This window comes from Apostichopus japonicus, chromosome 9 (assembly GCF_037975245.1).
Source record: "Apostichopus japonicus isolate 1M-3 chromosome 9, ASM3797524v1, whole genome shotgun sequence".
NCBI lineage: Eukaryota > Metazoa > Echinodermata > Holothuroidea > Aspidochirotida > Stichopodidae > Apostichopus > Apostichopus japonicus.
The window spans coordinates 6,623,899-6,629,426 of NC_092569.1; the positions used below are offsets into that span (position 1 = coordinate 6,623,899).

The following is a 5,528-nucleotide window of genomic DNA, read 5'->3' on the forward strand; positions in this document are numbered from 1 at the left end:
TGGACGGACAATGCGTTGATTGCAACATCACGGCTTGGCATACACGAACACATGCTTTAGACCTATGGAACGCCGACAATACCCAAACTCGATAATTCGTCCATTATCGGGTGGATGATTCGCTCTGTATGTCAATGTTTAAACCATGCAAGAAAAACGAATATTAACCAAGCATCGTATCACAGGAGTACATATTTGTCATCACTTCACCGTGACAAAGCAAAAAAGATTTTCCATTCACAGTCTCAATCCATCTTGTCAGCCTGTTGGGTCCGTCAAGAAATTCCCTTTCAATGTATTGTAACGCGCCGTCCTCGGTGGTGTGCGCAAGGAAGAGAGGAAATGCGGGAACACAGGAATGAGGCTGTCGAGTGTCGACGGGAGATATTAGAGTTTAAAACGTTTATTTACGATCTATATACATGTAAAGATGGTGCAAAGTGGTAGTGCACTACAGAGGCAATTATTAAATTACGAAACCATGTTTTAACACATGCTCAGAAGTCGATGAAGTTCAATATAACACAGTACATTACTAATGGCGGGTCTCGGCACGGAGGGCAGAACGATAGACTTCGGCGCTGAAGATTGGGGTTGACCCTCGGCGTAGTTGGCCGAATGGTGACCGGAGGCGCAGTTGGCGGAATGGTGAACGGCGGCGCAGTTGGCAGAATGATGAACGGCGGCGCAGATGGCGGAATGGTGAACGACGGTGCAGTCGACGGAATGTTAAACCTGGTCTTCTAGACTGTTTTGGTACTCGGCGTCCGATCCGACTTCCTGGGCTGGTGCACCACTGTTTTCGCAAATAGATGACTCGTTCTTCTCCTAACTCATGGTCAGAATGGTTCGCCTCTTGTTAACTCCGATCCCAATTGCTTTTCAACAGAAACTACTCCCTATACCTACAACGTGTGAACCTACACTTAACCCTATTAGAAACATAAGCCACGCCCAGTCTACAACCACCAACCAATAAAACACGATTAAATACGACATGCGTGCTGGTTAAGATTTAACCACACCTAACATTTTTGGCCCCTGGAACGTGACCTAGACGTCCTTCTCAGTGACGTCCAAAATCGGGCAAATTGAGAGAGTTCCCCTTAACAGTTGTTCACAAATCAAACAAGTGACACCCCTTACAAGGTTTTATCTAACAAACAATTCCCGTAAAGCGTCAAATATTGTAAAGAATCAACCCAAGTTTTAACATTTGATTGGAGAAAATACTTGTTAACGCTAACGACAAAAAAAAAAGCTTTGACGTGTCGTTACAGTATTTTATTTTATAAAATGATGAATAGTAGTGAATTCTATTACGTTACAATGTTGGATTCCCTGTGACATCGGTTAGAGGAAAGGTAATTAATTAAATATATTATCAACAAAAGTCATTAAGAGACCTTCCAATTAGATTTATAATGCAGATATGACAAGCAGGCTGGGTGATTGCGACAAAGCTTACTGCAGATCGATAAGGGATACCACTATGATGGGATATTACATACTAACTCGTGATTGGTTAAAAATACGCCTACCACTTAAAAATATCATATTCACATATTCAGCTATTGACATATAATGACCTTGCACCTCCAATGAAAACAGTACCGTTCATCAAGAGCATCCACATCCTATTTATGAGATTCACCCAAATTTTATCTTGAAATATCGTGTAAACAATATTTTCACATTCGTATCTCTACTAACCTCAAATGACCTTGACATCTACCATATACAAAACGGTTTATAACTTAATGCGGTATTCACAGAGATTCATCAACGATATCCTTTTTGAGATATCGTGTCACCCGTTCACATACACACACCATCGTAATTGTAAAAGTTATGATTTACGTCGAACGACCACCACGTCCCCCTCCCCTCCCGCCAAAATAAAGGCCAGGGAGTAAACATTAGGGTAAAAGCATTACCACAGCTAGAAAATTCAAGTTCCTGTTGCAATCCTTAATACCTGTCTATTTTCGAGAGACTATTTTCGAGAGCACACCGTAACTGTAAAGCATGGTTGAAGCCTGGATGCAGCAGCATTGCTCCACGTATGACTTAAACTGGACCGTATGTCCCACAAAACTAAAGTATTTTACATTAGAAAATATTTTATGACACATGATACGATTTTGATGGGATGCGTTTATAGAGAACGTATACAGGGAAAAAATTCTAGAGTAGTGAGCTGGTAACACTTACCAGATTATGACAAGTTTAACGAAACATGAAAGTTCGTGCTCACTGTTAACGAAAGAAAACAAGCAAAGTTTCATTACTTTAACATCAACTTATTACGTAGAATTCATGCAAAATAAGTCATATTTTCCCCTGTCGTTCAATAAGAACTCATGCATTTAGAAGAACTACCACCCTGCAGAGCCGTATATCACAGCCTTTGAATTGTTACACAAATGGCGTGCATTAGGATACTTTTTCTGATTGGGTCAATTCTGCTCTATATGGGTCAATGTCATTTCTGACGATGTCAGGCTACCTTCGAGGGTGACGGTGTCACAGTATGTTAGCACCAATCAAAATAGATCTTAAAGAAGGTTTGGGGTTTCAGCCAATCGCTGTCAAGCACCCCAAATCAAGATGTCTGCGCCCATAGATGTAAACAAAGTGCAAAGCGTATACGAGAAGAATGGCGACTTCCAGCCCGGCTTCAAGCCACTGATCTGTACAGATCAGTGCTTCAAGCGTGTATAGTCAAGGTGAAGGAGCATAGAAATAGAGAAATGGCGAGCGGTCGATTCGGGCGCTTTGGAAGTGATGGAGAAGTCCGAATTTCGATATAGCCTACCTATAACTAGTAGTAGTAGGCATAGTATTAACTACTGTAGTTACTACTAGTACTAGCCTACTACTACTAGGCGTAACTGTATTTTAGGAATGTAACTGTGTTAGCCTTACTTAGGCCTGCAAACTGTACTGCCAGTGTCATGCACGGCAATTCACTCTGGTATTTTAATAATTATTAGTACCCTAGGGCCTAGGATCAATACTTAGCTTCGTACTGGTGGATCCAAGGGGAGGGGTGTCGTGCTTTCCCAAAGGCGATTCACAATATGTCTAATGCCCCATTGTTTGTCCTTTGTACACTGTATAACAATGTGCAGCGTATTGTCTGCAATTTTGAAAAATATAATATTATTACCAAGTACTCCACATGTTCTTCAGCACTAGGCTATACTGTACGTATTTCGTGGACTTTTGTGGATGAAATTGGAAGCCCTCAGTTTGTAATGACTTTGTAAACTGCAGTGATTGAGATCCTTGTTTGGACAAGGTGTTGAGCTATTTTAATAAAATTGTGACAGGTGATCAGCATGAGATCCAAGAGAACTTGATATGTCATTCAAAAGCATGACTATACAGTCTGGCCTTAATTTCAAAAGATGGTTTACTGACAACACACCCTGGCAGAAGATGTCAATGATCGTTAACATGCTGATAAAAAAGATAGTACTAGCAGTATAGAAGCACAACCAAAAAACATTGGAAAGGAAAGTTAAGCTGCACTCAAAGACACACAAAATATTTTGCATGGTTCCATGACTGGTCTATGGAAGTTGCCATCATGGTATTGTATGAACGGAGACTCTGGAGCAAAATGTTGTTTCCATATTTAATGGAGTGGCACCTGGTTAATGGAGATCAAGCACAGTGTATGTAAAATACTGGTGTAAGTCTGAGCAACTGGATATTCGAAAGACTCCCCCATATTGGAATGTTACTTTTAGCTCGAACAAGCTATGCCACTTGAACTATTGTGACTCAGAATCTTCACTCTGTCAATCTATCTAGCTGTTATCCATCTGTTATTCATCTTTCTATAGTACCTTTTTGAAGTAACTACTGAATGGGTGGTGTGAAAGCCCCTCATAGCACTGGGACTGTATGACAGCCTTTGGCTTAGCCATCCTTTACCAACTTTAAACCGTGCAGTCTTGTGTTTGAGCAAGTGGGATTGCTTGACAAAAGATTGAACTATTAAGTTTATGTAGACAGCTCAAAATTGGCAAAATACAATTAGCTTCCTAGTTGTGTTAACATGTAATAGATAACCATCAAGGTGGTAATTTTGTTCACCATACATGTATCTGTGCTAGCAGCCTAGGAGTCATCATTTACAGTTTGTATTTAGGAATTCTATAAAAATTATGTCTATTTCTTTCAGGTTGACACACGATGTGGTCGAGTACCTATTTATGAATCAAGTAGAGCCTTGTTTACAGGAAATCTGCAGCATATCATACAACATGCCAGTTTCAGGGTTTGCAAATCAATCAATCTTTTGGTATATATGACCAGTTTACAGCACTTGGTAACTTATCAGTAGTATTAAAAAAGCTATATAAATTTAGGGTTAAAATTTCACAACTTGAGTGTGGTATTACATTTATCTATGGTTGTTTAAGTGCTCTGGAAACTCTATTTGTGATGGATTTTTGTGAAAGTTGGATGCAATTTCCTCTGCAATGTCACAATTGCAACCACAAGCATTCCTCTGGCAACTAGAAATGTTCATCCTCTCAGTTTAGTCACTGAGCCGGTGTTCGTTCAATCATCTGTTGGCAAAATTTTCAGACATTGAATGAGAAGAAATTCAATAATTTCACCTATGGCAGTTTGCAAAACTTTTGCCAAAAGTGGGCAAAACTGGCAAATACTCTACACAAAATACAAGACATCACACTCATATTTTCATGCATATTGTGTTGAAACTTTTTATCTTTTCATTCTATTTATGTCAAGAGACATGCTGAAGGGCATAAGAAGCCTCATAGAGAAAGGTTCATGAGTGCAGTAGTAGCAGAAAGAAATGACAGTAATCACATAGAGACTGATTTGGCTGGACATAACTGAAAATTATATGTTCTACTAGTTTTATCAATTTTTATGTCTTTCACCAGCCATGATTGCTAATAATGAAGGCATACTGTGCATACCTGAAAAGGCAATGGGTTGGGAGGAGGCATATTTCTTGGTTTTGCAGGTTTATGTGTATGTAGTTGTTTAAAGCTGCAGTATGGTATAATGCAGTTGAACCTCATATTGTGATAAGTTAAATACTGTCCCTGGATACAGTTAGTATTTTACCTTTGCAGACATTCTTAGATGTTTACTCATTTAGGTACTGTAAAACTTCATAGGATCAAGCAAATGATCCAAATAACTATGATTGATCACAATTCAAGTCAATTGAGAAAGCACTGTATGCAAGCAGAATAACAATTAGAATGGTTGTTCAGTGATGATAAAAAAAAGGGGGTGTGGCAGAAAAGGTTTGTAGGAATTTTTTCTCAAGTTGCTATCATAATTATCATATTTCTGCCACCTAATCATACAGTTAATCAAGAAGAATTTTATACTAGTGACTAATAATTAGTAAGCAATGTTAAAATAAATAACAATTCTCAACATTAAAACGCTATAGAAATATGCCCTTTGCAAATCACAGGTGATATATGTTCTGTTCCTTTATTGACAGATCTATTTAGTCTGAAAAG

At 38.9% G+C, this 5,528-nt stretch overlaps 1 long non-coding RNA gene across 1 annotated transcript; it reads left to right on the plus strand.

Moving 5' to 3' along the window:
* The first annotated feature begins 2,505 nt into the window (after positions 1–2,505).
* On the plus strand, positions 2,506–4,379 carry LOC139973725 (uncharacterized). Its single transcript, XR_011795304.1, has 2 exons — positions 2,506–2,729; positions 4,196–4,379. It is a non-coding gene; the product is annotated as an uncharacterized lncRNA (long non-coding RNA).
* Positions 4,380–5,528: the final 1,149 nt, after the last annotated feature.